Source organism: Pleurodeles waltl, chromosome 3_1 (genome assembly GCF_031143425.1).
Source record: "Pleurodeles waltl isolate 20211129_DDA chromosome 3_1, aPleWal1.hap1.20221129, whole genome shotgun sequence".
NCBI lineage: Eukaryota > Metazoa > Chordata > Amphibia > Caudata > Salamandridae > Pleurodeles > Pleurodeles waltl.
This window is the reverse complement of record NC_090440.1, coordinates 980,015,891-980,029,683: the sequence shown is the minus strand read 5'-3', so window position 1 is coordinate 980,029,683 and position 13,793 is coordinate 980,015,891.

Genomic DNA, 13,793 nt, shown 5'->3' with positions numbered 1-13,793 from the left:
AAAAATAACACTGTGTTATAGATTGATTAATAATTATACTTGTGCCCACTTGGGCTTGATTGGGTTAACATTATAAATTTAATTAATCATGAATTATTTATTGTATTATATGAAAATTGATATAATGTTTATTATAAATAATATTGACAGTATTCATGAAGCATTTATCAGAACTGGGAGAAAAACATTGGCCAAGTTAGGATCGTATTATAAAATGTATAATGATTGCACATCTTATAACGGCCGCCATCGTCTGTGAACTAGATGTGAATTACACAATGTTTGTACTTTGTTATGTCTAACATTATTTAAATATTTAAATATGTGGTTTGCATTTCCATTCCATCCGTGAACAAGGCTACGGCTGAAACGCGTTGGAGGGGAAATCTTTTCCTGAATAAATAGGATTACAGCATCACGAAGGTGTCCTGACGTTTCCTTACAGTTGAAATATTTCTAAGTAGTTGGGGTTTCCTGAACCTGGCTGGACCGTTGCGCATCAGCTGCCGCATTCTGGATTGTACTTTGTGATATATATATATATATATATATATATATATATATATATATATATATATATATATATGTCTTTCCATATCCTATTCAGATGTAAAACACTGTATAGGCGGTCTGATATCGAACTGTTTATATATATCACTTCATACGCATGGAGAGATCATCAAACAATCTGATTTGTATTTTAGGCAATGTTTGAAAGGTTATTTGCTGTTTGTAGCTTAGCCTATATGGAACATGTTAAGTGTGGTGTCCCTTTTTATGAAGTATAGGCTACATTAAGGGACGAAAAAACGTTAACACACATTGCATTTCAGCAGAATGTAAGAGCCTGCGGTTCTTTTTGATCCAAATGGCAGCTTCCAAGTTTCTAACTCCGAAGGATAGTTTTTGCATTTCGCAATGACACCCTGGCAGCACCAGCTTTCCTGGACACACCTTTGCACCTGTGCCAAGCATTGTCCTGTCATGTTATTGTCAGAATGTTCTATTCCTTCTGGTCATATTCCAGGAGACACCACTGAATACAGAGCAAGCAAGAGGAGACATCATGCCTTTTCACCAGGACAAAGAGGTCCTGTGCCCTCCCCGATGCAGTGCATGTTATGTTCTGCACACTAGCTATAGAAGACACATTGGCCCAGATTTAAGAGAAGTGGCGCTTCATGTCATGAAGGGCCACTTGTCTTGTGGCCCATTACGCCCCCCTAACACCACTATGTGTGCACTGTATTTATCATACGGCACACCATGGCGCAGGTTAGGGACAATGGCATCATAATTTTTCACGCTATTATTTTACTTTGCAAGATTAGCACCAGAAATGTTGGCACTAATCCTGAAAAGTATATAGAGACCCACATTAAGTAATGGTGTGCCTCCTTTTAACACCTGCTCTGTGGAGGCGTTAAAAATGCAGTCTAAAATTGCGTAGTGGAATCTCATTCAATTGCGCCATTTTTGTTGGCCCCCTAATAGGGGATACCTGGCACAGGCATAATGTGGTGCAAGGGTTTACAAAATGGCGCAATGCATGCATTGTCCACTTTGTAAATATTGCACAGCCTTTTTTGCCACACTATCACCACATTAGCGTAAAAAATAATGTTGCTAATGTTGCGATAGCTGGCGCTAGGCCCTCTTAAGTATAGACCATTGTTTCCTCAAGGTGACATGTACCCTCACACAAGCACAGGGTATCACTATGAGCCAGATGTATCAAGTTTCCCAAAAGTGATCACCATATTGCGATTTTTTGAGAATCGCAATTAAGTAATCACTATCGGAATGAATGACACTCCAGGAATTTCATATAGCGATATGCAAGGGCTCGCAAATGGACCTACCTCATTAATATTCATGAGGTAGGTCGCAATTTGCGACCCATTGCGAATGGCTACAATCACAGGGATCGTGGCCTGCTGGGCTCAGCAGACCACCATATCTGTGATTGCTTTGAAATAAAGCAATCTTTTTTTTAAAAAATGCAGCCCGTTTTCCATAAAGGAAAACAGGATGGGTTTAAAAAAGAATAATACAAAGTTTTCTTTTCATTTTTTAAGAGTAGGCAGGGGTCTGTGGGACCACTGCCTGCTCTTAAAAAATGTTTTTGCATGCATTCCTAAATGGGAAGGTGTCACTTGGAGAATGGGTTAGCACCAATTTGAAATTGGTGGTAACTGCGATTGTTTTGCGACCGCCTTCACGGTCACAAAGCAATCATACATACCTCTGCGATTCAGTATTAGGAAGGAACGCCCTTGACACGCCCCTTCCTAATACCAAATTGGTATGTAGTTGCAAATCCAATTTGCGATTCTGTAACAGGTTACCGAATCGCAAATTGGATTTGATACATACCAAAATGCAGTTTTTGCAATCACAAATGCCCCAAAACTGTTTGATACATCTGGCCCTATGTTCTCGCATCAGTGAGTACAATGACTGACTTATTGTGCCTTCACACAATTATGTGGTGTCACTGTTTCCTCACAACATCATGAGGAGATATCGTGCCCTCACTTAGGCTGTCCCTCGCGCAAACACGAGGAGTCATCAGGTCTTTGTCCAAGTATTTGAGGTCATTGTGCTTTCGCTCAAACATGCGTAGTCACCGTATCCTCACAACAGCATGAAAGACTGTTACTGAACAAGCACAAAAAACACTGTGCCCTCTCACCAGCATGAGGATCACTATATCCTCCTAACAGCTACAGGAGACACGTTGCCCTTCCTTCACCTTGAGGAAACACAGTGCTCTGACGCAAGCATGAGGGATCACTGTACCCGTTCACATGCAGGAGTCATCACTGTAGCCTCACACGCACGAGGAGTCACTGTGAACTCACAAAAGTATTACGCAACACTTGAACATGGCTTAAATATGGGAAACCACTATACCCTCATTGAAGCAGAAAGAGATAAAACACCTTCATTACAGCACAGAGAGACACTTCGCTCGAACACATAGCAACACTGTATCACACAAGAGAGAGATGACACTGTACCCTTTCACCAACACGAGAAGGCATTGTGTCCTCCCATAGTCACAAGGAGTCGATAAACTCTCACAACAGCCTGAAAGGGAACATTGCTCTCAGACAAGGATGAGAGAACTTTCAGTAGAAGCAAGGGTGTATCCTGGTCAGTGAGAGTCAGAGGATTTAAATCTCAAATTTTCCAAAAACCGAGCGATGGGCGTCAGGGTGGAAAGTTAATATGATCCATACAAGGTCCCACCCATGCTGCGCTCATGAAAGGTCTGAAGCACCCATGAAAGTTCTGAAGCTCCCATGAAAGGTCAGAAGCACGTGTTCTGAAGCTCCCATGAAAGGTCAGAAGCACTTGGGTGCAGATTTTAGACTGCTTTTTTTAATTGGGCACTTAGCTTTTTAGCCATCAAATATTTTTGGAAAATTGAGCTGTCTTAACAGCTTTAATGCCCCAAGTTTGATTTAGATGTTGTTGGTGGGATAAAGCAAACTGTCATGGAATGTGTCAGGCTCTCTTAGGGCCCTTGCTCAGTGCAATAAGGAACTGGGATTAAAACTTTTTCCAAGGCTGGTTGTATGTCCTCTGCAATATGAAAGGTAATATGAACCGTAAAAATACCAGGAGGTTTGTTGTGTCCTTTGACCTGCGGTCCCATGTCACAAAACACCATCCCAAAATAAAAATACAAAAGCGGACCATTTTTTATATTTCACTCTTCCATCACAAAATATATTGATACTCTAGGCCCAATGCTCAAAATATTGCTGAGAATTTATGCCCATTACATAGCCACCAAATGATACCTAGCATTTATTACAGCATAGCTATTTGTCAGAACTTCGTACAATTATGCAGTAGTGAATGGCGCCCAAGGAGTGTGGTGTGGGTGGACCAAACATGATTTGTCTTGAGAGTTTGTGAATGTGTTGGTGGGAATTCACATGCTCCTCTCTCAACATTTCCCACCTTAGAACTTTCCAGAAATTTCCTCCAGCAAAACACCGGGTCAGGAAGAGTGATGTAATACCTTAAATATTGTTAGCGCTGAAAGTTTTTCTCAACTAAGAAAAGTATTGTCCCTCATGCAAGAAAAAACAACTGCAAAGTGACCTTTCCCAATGAGTAATTGTACTGTGTGCACAATCTGCGTTTTGGAGGCAGTTGTGTTCACAAACGTTACATGACCAAAATGACACGTGACATGGCCAGGAGTATGTCTGAAAGTCTGAGACGAGAGCAGCTTTCCAACCATACTACTGCTAACGTTAGTGAATTCCAAAAAGTAGTAAATCTACACCTGTTCATCGGGTTCAGAGTTACTACTACTTTTGTAAATCAGTCATAATATTTTTAATTCCTTCATCCAAAAACCTAACAAGTTAAAATCTATTTTCTCAGTGAATGATGACAAAAGTAAATTTTTTAAATATGATCAGGAGAACAACCCATACACCACATACATGACTCAGGCCTCCCAGACCAAAGTACGAAGCCACAAATACATTATTTGAGTGGTGTCACACCCCAAAACCCCTCCTTGAAACTATGCCCCTGAGCAGAGGTGAGTGAGTCAGTAAATTAGAAGGGAGGGTTTGGCCTAGGGTTGAGCCACCAACCTGATCGGAACATAAATTATGCAACACACGTCCAGTACATAGATGATAAAGACTCTTTAGTATTTACTTACAATGCAATGCATTTCATTTTTGGATCTTAGATTATATATAGGATTATTTCTTTGTGGTACTAAATCGGTGCATTGTGTTAAAAGCATACTCATATTACATTTTAAATGTTAAATCAGGTGAGCTCAAGAAACCTTGCTGAAAAAAACAATCAAAGTTAAGGGAAGCTGGGTAAGCTATTTTAATATAGATATCACCGGCCTCACCCAACTTAACGAACAAACCAGTTTTAATAGAGGTTGAGTACCTCAGTAAAGGAATTGCATCTATTAGCAAAACAAAAGGTCATGGTGATGCAAGGGATTTACATGTCTTCACATCAGTGCGAGCGAAGTGTAGAGCTCAGCTGTGGATAACCTCACGAAGAGCTCTTGCAGGCCTTCACAGTTTGTATTACGCACTAGGTTTGGGCTAGCCGGTTCAGATCGCTTGCACGTCTATCGGGCTGTGAAAGTGGTGGAGGGGAACTAACAGCCGATTTCACCACAAGCTTAAACAATCATTAGCATACGATCACTCTTACAGCATCTAATACTACTGTGGAGAATATAGGGAACATTTATAGAGATGCTTTCTAGCAAAGTGCAACATTGAGTTTAAAAGCATCTCAACCTTACCACTGATGCAGTGGAATTAGCAGCCGCATAACAGACTGTTTGTATGACCAACCCAGAGATTTTCCAGTTCTTCCTTCTTCCTTTACCAACATCAGGCTTGGCGACTAGGGGGGGTCGGTCTTCTGTGCTTCAGTTGAAGAACCAGGTCTTAAGGTCCTTCCTGAGTTGAGGTAACAATGGTGACTGCCTGAGGTGAAGAGGCCAGGTGTTCCAGCTCTTTGCCACAACGTAGGCGAAGGATCTTCTTCCAGCTGATGACTTCCATATGCAAGGAATGATGGCTCATGTCTATTGAATGGAGCAGAGAAGTTTAGTGGGGGAGTAGAAGAAACACAGCAGCAGTAATACCGCCAACGGGCGGGCGGTAAAAAAAATGGGATCACGACCACGGAGGAAACCGGCAAAACACACAGTCACTTTAACACCCCTACTGCCACGGCGGTAGCAACAAACACCGCGGCGGTAGCCGCCAACAGACAGGCGGAAGTCAATGTACCGCCCACCACCCGAGCTGCAGGTCCTCCCCTTGCTGGTCTACACCTCATCTACCAGGAGTACCAACGGCGGCAGCGACGACCATGGTGAGTACTGCACCTAGTACACAGGGGAGGAGGGGAGGAAAAAGAGAGTGACACACACACGCAACACGCCACCCCCCCCACTCCCACCCTCACCCACAACACCATACAAACAAACACATGCATCAACATTACATTTACACCCCGTAACCCCCTGGAAGAACGGTTGGCGGCACACTGGCTGGGCTGACAGGTGCCCCCTTTGAGCCTTTGATAGCTGCAGGAACCACAGCGGACAACGATTTGGTGGCTGAGGTGCTGGGCTGGGTTCTGGCCACCCTGGCTCGAGGGGAAGGATGGGGGAGGGGGAGGGAAGAGGTCAAAGTTGGCCAGGAAAAGCTTCTTAGGGACACTGGGACGGGAAGAGGGAGAGGGTTTGGGAGTGGAGGAAGAGGGAGTGGTTGTAGGAGGTGTCTGTCTGCTGAGTTTGGGTGCAGGTGCATGGGATGGATGCTGTTGTGACGTGGATGGCTGTTGGGTGGGTGGGTGCTTGCATTTGTGTACTTTGGGAGGAGGGGTCACAGACACACTGGGAGAGGACAGAGGGAACGTTTGCATGGATGTGGGGATGGTGACTGCCAGTGAGGGGTGTGTTGTGATTGGCATGCTGGTGATGGAGGTAGTGGATGAGAATGTAGTGCATGCAGGTGTGAGTGGAGACGCTGCGGTAGGGAGGTGGAGGATGAGGAGGAGGGGGACACATTGGAGACAGTGGATGTTGGTGTGTCTGCATGGGGATGGTGCTTGTGTGAGGGCCTGTGAGATGAAGTGTGGTGTTTGTGTTTGCCTGAGCCACTTTTGTGTGTTGATTTGGGTGAATGCTGGTCTGAAGATGTGCTTGGGATAGGTTGAGGTTGAGGGGATTAGGACTGGGTAGAGGAATTTGGAGGAGGGAGGCTAGAGACAGGGACAATGGCTGCCATCAGTGCTGAGTCCAGAGCCTGAAATGCTCTCTGTTGGGCCGCCACGCCAGAGTGAATGCCCTCAAGATATGCATTTGTTTGTTGCAAATGCCTCTCGACACCCTGGATGGCATTCAGTATGATTGACTGCCCAACAGTGAGGGATCTCAGGAGGTCAATAGCCTCCTCGCTGAGGGCAGCAAGGCTGACTGGGGCAGGGCCTGAAGTGCCTGGGGCGAAGGAGATGCCCACCCTCCTGAGTGAGCGGGCATGGGAAACACGCTGAGGGGCTTCTGGGAGGGCAGTATTGGTAGGGGAGGTGGCGGCTGTACCTGTTTTTGGGGTGGGCACAGAGGTGTCCGCCACTGCCAAGGAGCTTCCATCGGAGGAAGAGTCACTGTCTGTGGTGTCCCCTCCTGTCCCCGTCATGGTGCTCCCCTCGCCCACCGTCCCACTGGTGCCCTCACAGTCGGTGGATTCGGCCTCCAGGCCCATGTGGGATGCAGCTCCCTCTGTCGCCAGTGCCTCTGCTCCTCCGCCAGATGATGCTAATGCACACAAGGACAGGGTGACAAAACAAAAAGGGGGAGGAGAGACAGACAATACATATGGTCAATGCCAGCAACAACACTAACGTTGGCGTACACAACTCACAAGCAGCAGCATAAATGCACTAGGCCATGCACTACCAGTTATCAAGATAGTCACCAGCCCATGGGGTACAATGCCTAATGCCATTAGCTGCACACCTGAAACCCACAGGACCCTGTCCAGTAGTAGATGCCCACTAACACTATTGGGGGTGGAGTGCTTCAGAGCCTGCCCAACAAGGGACCTATCCTGCCATGTTCGCCCTGGCCAAGGGGCACCCACAGCCCACATCCCCACCCAGGTAAACCTTAACGCGCGCACAGTCATGAATCTGAATCTGTACTCACCCCCATGTGGCTGCTGTGATGCCTTCAAGCACCCATCCAACTCCTGATAGGCCACCGCCAGGATGCGGAACATCAGGGGGGTCAGGGTCCGACGGGCACCCCTTCCGCGTTGGGAGGCCAGCACCAGCTGGGCCTCTGCCGTCTTCCTTGCCCAGCAGCGCAGGTCCTCCCACCGTTTGCAGCAGTGGGTGCTCCGCCTGTCAAAGATCCCCGGGGTCCGCACCTCCTTGGCGATGGCACGCCAAATACCCTTTTTCTGATGGGCGCTGACCTGCATGGAAAAGACAGCAGAAAAGGGAATTAATTAACCGTCCAGACCGTGACACTCATGGCCCAGCAGATCCCTCCCTTTCCTGCCACACATACATTGACCACCATATATGCAGCACCCTGGCCAGGACGCCTCAGCCCCCCGTACATGTGGCTTACACACACAGTAATCCATACATTCATGGCCCATGCATCATGCTCACAGTGTACTCACCTGTTTGTCTGGAGGACCGTAGAGTAACGTGTACTTTGGTAGGACCCCATCCACCACTTTCTCCAACACCTCCCCGGTGAAGGCAGGGGCCTTTACCCCAGACACATGAGCCATTGTCGCTTCCAGACACAGGTCACAGCAGCACTTGCAGTGTAGGCCCTCTCCTGTTGAAGGTCAGGTAGCAAGTGAGTGCACAGATAGAAAGTGGCGGTCACGTCCGCGACGGTGCGTACCGTCACCGCCGGCGTACATCGCCATTGGCTCCTGGAACCCATAGGGCCTAATGATAACAAATGCAAAGTTGCGCGGCGGTCATCGACCGACTACCGCAAGGGCGCACAACGCCAGCGGAATTACCTCATTTCCACTTGTGCCTCCTCACAGGTCAGGCAGCTGCAATTTCAGGGGGGCAGAGGCCATGGCCCCTAACTGCATCACAGCAGACATTGGCACAGCAACTGACTCTCAGATTCACATACAGGTTCTGTAAAGGAAAAGATGCATCATTATTTCAATTGATGTTTGAATATGACCCTCTGCTCACTGTTTTCCTCCATAGGCTTCAACCGCTGAGGGTGAATATGAGATGGCGACATCCTCCAGTGTACAGACCCCTGGTGGGCCTTGCGACTATGGAGGACAGACACATTATCCTAACCTACAGACTTGATCGGGCCGCAATCCAAGAACTGTGTGCCCAATTGGAGCCAGACCTGATGTCAGCTTTCCACCAGCCCACAGGTATCCCCCCTCTAGTGCAGGTCCTGCCAGTGCTCCATTTCCTGGCAAGTGGTTCCTTCCAAACAGCAGTGGCCATGGCATCAGGGATGTCTCAGCCAATGTTCTCCAACGTGTTGACCAGAGTGTTGTCAGCCCTGCTGAAACACATGCGCAGCTACATCGTATTCCCCCAGGTGGAGGATTTGGCCACAGTGAAAGCTGACTTTTATGCCCTGGGACTTATCCCCAACATCATTGGTGCCATTGATGGTACACGTGTAGCATTTGTCCCCCCCCGGAGAAATGAACAAGTGTTCAGGAATAGAAAAAGCTATCACTCTATGAATGTGCAGATGGTGTGTTTGGCGGACCAGTACATCTCCTATGTGAATGCCAAGTTTCCTGGCTCTGTGCATGACGCCTTTATCTTGAGGAATAGCAGCATCCCATATGTGATGGGCCAACTCCAGAGGCACCGGGTGTGGCTAATAGGTGAGCCCAAGTTCCCCACCCAGTATAAGTTGGTGTCTGTGTATGGGGTTGTCCCTAAGGGTTAGTGTGTGTCTAGCAGGTATCCCTCAATATTTGCAGGTGACTCTGGTTACCCCAACCTCTCATGGCTACTGACCCCAGTGAGGAATCCCAGGACAAGGGCAGAGGAACGTTACAATGAGGCACATGGGCGAACAAGGAGGATAATTGAAAGAACCTTTGGCCTCCTGAAGGCTAGGTTCCGGTGCCTCCATCTGACAGGTGGATCCCTGTACTGATCATCGTTGCATGTTGCATGTTGCGTAACCTGGCCTTGAGACGCCAGGTGCCTTTTTTGCAGGAGGATGAGCCTGGAGATGGTCTAGTGGCAGCAGTGGAGCCTGTGGACAGTGAGGAAGAAGAGGCAGAGGAAGAAGATGTGGACAACAGATTATAATACAGCAGTACTTCCAGTGACACAAAACTTTTCTTTGCTAGCCAGCCCTTCAGGGTTGCTTTTAACATGAAACATTTGTGTGCTTTTACCAGTAGCGGCTCGCAGAGATTCCTGGGGGAGGGGGGGGGCACTTGAAGGAGGTGGGAGGCATTAATACATTATTAACATTTATTAAAGAAAAATAAAAAATAAAAAATTACTTTCTCCGTCGCGGGCTGCTTCTCTCTCCTGCGTTGTTGCTCCAGGAACAGGCTCCCAACCTGCCCTGTGTCAATCCTGTCACTGCTTAGAGCAGCATCAGCCAGGGCGCTCCCAGGCAGACTGGGAACCTGTGCAGGCTCTCTCAAGCCCGGCAAGCCTACTGCGCCCGAGTCGGCCTGCCAAACATACATGCGTAGTGAGGGGGAGTCTGTGCACTACCTCTCAGTGCCTGTGACCCCCCGTGGCCACGCCCCTTTCAAAGAGAAGGATAATATACATAGGTTATTATCCTTTTCTTTGAAAGGTTTTGCATCTGCCGCTGCTGGCGGGGGTTGACGCTCCTCCGCCCTTAAGGAAAAGCCACACCTGGCTTTTACACTGCACTTTTATCTTTGTCCAAAGACTTTGCATGGCTCCTTGTAGGTGTGCGCAAATTCACAGCATTTTCATATTTGAATGTAAAAACTGTCAGTATTTGCTTGGAAAAGTGCTTTTTCTGCTTTTACATTATAAGAACTATGTTATTCCATTCCTCAACCTTCTTTAATACCCTACAACTTGCATGTTACTCTCTGCAGCTCGCTACTCCTCCATTCCTTCTCTCATTCACTCTCACCCAAGCAGCTTTTATTTTGCTATTTTCTTTTCTTTATTTGTTATTTAACTCTAAAGACACTTGCACGTCTCCTTATGAGCCCTTGCTACTTTACAACATGTTCAACTTTGTATTAATAACATTTAACAAAAACATAAAAATATTGTAAGTCCTAAATTCCCCTCACTGAACCTTTCTCACATCACACCAACTTACACCCCAGTGACCCATGTCTCGCTTAGTTCTTCCCCTTTTTACTTACTGAGTTCCTTCCAGTTACCCAATCTTTCCCTACCAAACATCCTCCAATGAAAATCTTAGACCTGCACGAGAAATCCTGCACACCACTTTCCTTCGTCTGTGCTCCCTTCCTGTCCCCCCCCAAAGGGTGGATACACCTGCATGTGATACTCCTTCCCCCAAGATACCCAAAAGCCCTCCTGGTGATGCTTAAATGTCAGGGAGAGGCTGGACCCGACCTTCCTGATAGTTTTTACCTCTATCTAATCTCCCACTCTTCCCATTAAACCTACCTATCCCTTCCTAATGCCTCGTTCCAAGTGCATGGAACACCTCAAGGAAAGAGTAGTCTGTGCTTGTCACTTTCCCCGGGGGTCTTCACTTCTCCCAAGGCCATTTATTGTTTTTGAGCAGCTCTGACAAGGCCAGCACTTTTCAGTTTTTTATTTTTTTCTTAAAAGGGAGGACACGGCTGTGCAAAGCCCGCACCATCCGTCTTGCTCTTCCATATTCTTTGTGGTGAAAAATCTTGCAGGAGAGTACAGTCCAATTCTGGATCTCAAAAAACTGAACACTTATCTCCAGCACAGACCTTTCTAGATGGCAACTCTTCAAATGATTATTCCGCTGATATACCAGGGCAACTTCCTCACCTCTTTCGATTTTATAGATGCAAATGTACACATTCCCATCCATTAACAATTTAAAAAATATGAATGCCTTTTGTGTTTGGAGGAGGTATTTCCAATTTAGGGTTCATTTTGGCCTACTCCTAGCTCTTAGAGTTTTTACAAAATGTATTTCCTTTCTTTGATGATCTACTAATTAGTGCATCGTCTTTCTCAAAGGACCACTAAGATGTTCAGACTTTATGAAGTTTTCTCTAATATGACAGGCTCCTTTTGAGCTTCAAAAAATACTACCCTTTGCCATCTCAGATGCTGCAGTACAGAGGAGTGACTTTTCAGACAGAGGTGGCTAAGGTATTCCTTCCAAACCCCTGAAAGGTGAAGTTAAGATAGCGCCTGCCAAGTCTCCTGGAGATTAATTTTGGAACAGCACAAGAGTAGCTGGGGGTTCAAGCGGAGGTGGCTTGTTGTATGGCTATCATCCCTGGGAGACATCTTCACCTGTGTACCCTGGTCCAAAATCTTCTAAGAATGTGAGCACCTGGAGTAGTGTCTTGCATAATTTAGAACAGAACCTTTATGGCTTCCCTCCATACCAGGGTGTGACGTAGTCGCTAGAATAGAAAGCATGTGAGCGTGCTTTAGAATGTTGAAGTTCACAGGAATATGCAAAGGAACAAAGACATGTGGTTTAAAGCTCTATGTGTGGCTTAGTTATTCAGCGGGTATCAGGCTGGGGAAGATGCTACAACTGGCGACGAGATAGGGGATAAGTAATCTGAAAAAGAAAGTGTTCCCCTGGAGAGTTTGCTGTGGTCCAAGCAAATTGCTTGTGCGTGCCACGTGTGCCTTGGTCGAAGTGCACAGTTGATGATTGGCGTATTTGGAGTTAAAGCGCAACTCCAGCCGAAGTGAAGTGTGAGAAAACAAAGATTTCTTCACGGAAAAGTCTGTGCATCGTTGGTCAAGAAACTACAACCAAGTTTCTACAAAAAGGTACTTCTCTGGCACGCAAAATAAAGTTATACAATATATGGAGCGTTAATGCTAAAGGAGGATTCAAGCAGGTTTACAAAGCGCAGATAAAGCACTAAAGGCAGAACAACCTGTTGTAAAACAATACAAACTGGAGTATACAAAGAATAAAGTAAAGGACTTAGCATAACTGCTAAAGGGAGTCACTGCACCACGGCTAACGCTGGGCCCAAGAAGAAGTGCAGGGGTTATGCTAAAGGAGCAGTCTGTATTTCTAGTGCCCAAAACTCAGCAGAAGGCCATTCTGCCGATGGAGCCCATCAAGGACGACCCGAGGCTGGTTTATTGCAGAGCCAAGGTCGGGACACAAATGGAACAGATCCTGATTTCCAGTCACAGAGGCTGAAGAAAGTGATGCTCTAAATGTCAGTAAGTTTCACACTGGGTGACAATGCTGCATCCTTCCTCAAACCACCACCACAATTCAACACTGCCAAAAAGCAGAATATTGGCGATAAATGTACTGCATGGATGGAGACATTTGAAGATTTCATTGATGTATTAGAAGAGATTGATAACAGGAAGATGATCAAATATCTAAAAAATCATTCTGGTGATGGTGTGAAAGAAGTCATAAAGAAAATTAGGAGAACTGACAAAGGAGTCATATACAGTTAGATTAGTAATCGATTGAGTCTCAAGTTCAAACCAGTACTAAACGTCGACTATGAACGATATGTTTTCAGTCAAGAACGTCAGAGAGTTGGTGAAACAATTGATTAATTTGTGAAAAACTGACACACTCATCAAACACTGTAAGTTCAATTAATTTAATGATGAAGAAGTTATGCATCTTAGAGTGATCAATGGATGTTTATCCGATTCATTCAGACGATGAATGCTGAGAGAAACACTTAGGTGGTCATTATGACCTTGGCGGTCCTGCACCACCACGCCTGCAGTCGCGGTCAGACTGCAGACAGCTAAAGAATGAGATCGCTAGTGAACTGGCTGCATCGCAGCAAGTTCACCACCTGTAGCCCCAGGTGGGTGGGACCGCCTGGCCGAAGGTTGACCACCTTCGACCCGGCGGTCCACCTAACACCGCCTGTGGTACTTTGAGTATCCTTTCTGCCAGGGATTCCGTGGCGGCAACCCAGCCACAAAATCCCTGACGGTAAGGATACTGGTGGCAGGAATACTCATTCCTGTCGCCACAACAGGACTTCCCAACCCCTAGGACTCTCCAACCCCCGCTCCATGTAGGAGCCCCCACCCCCTGACACCATCAG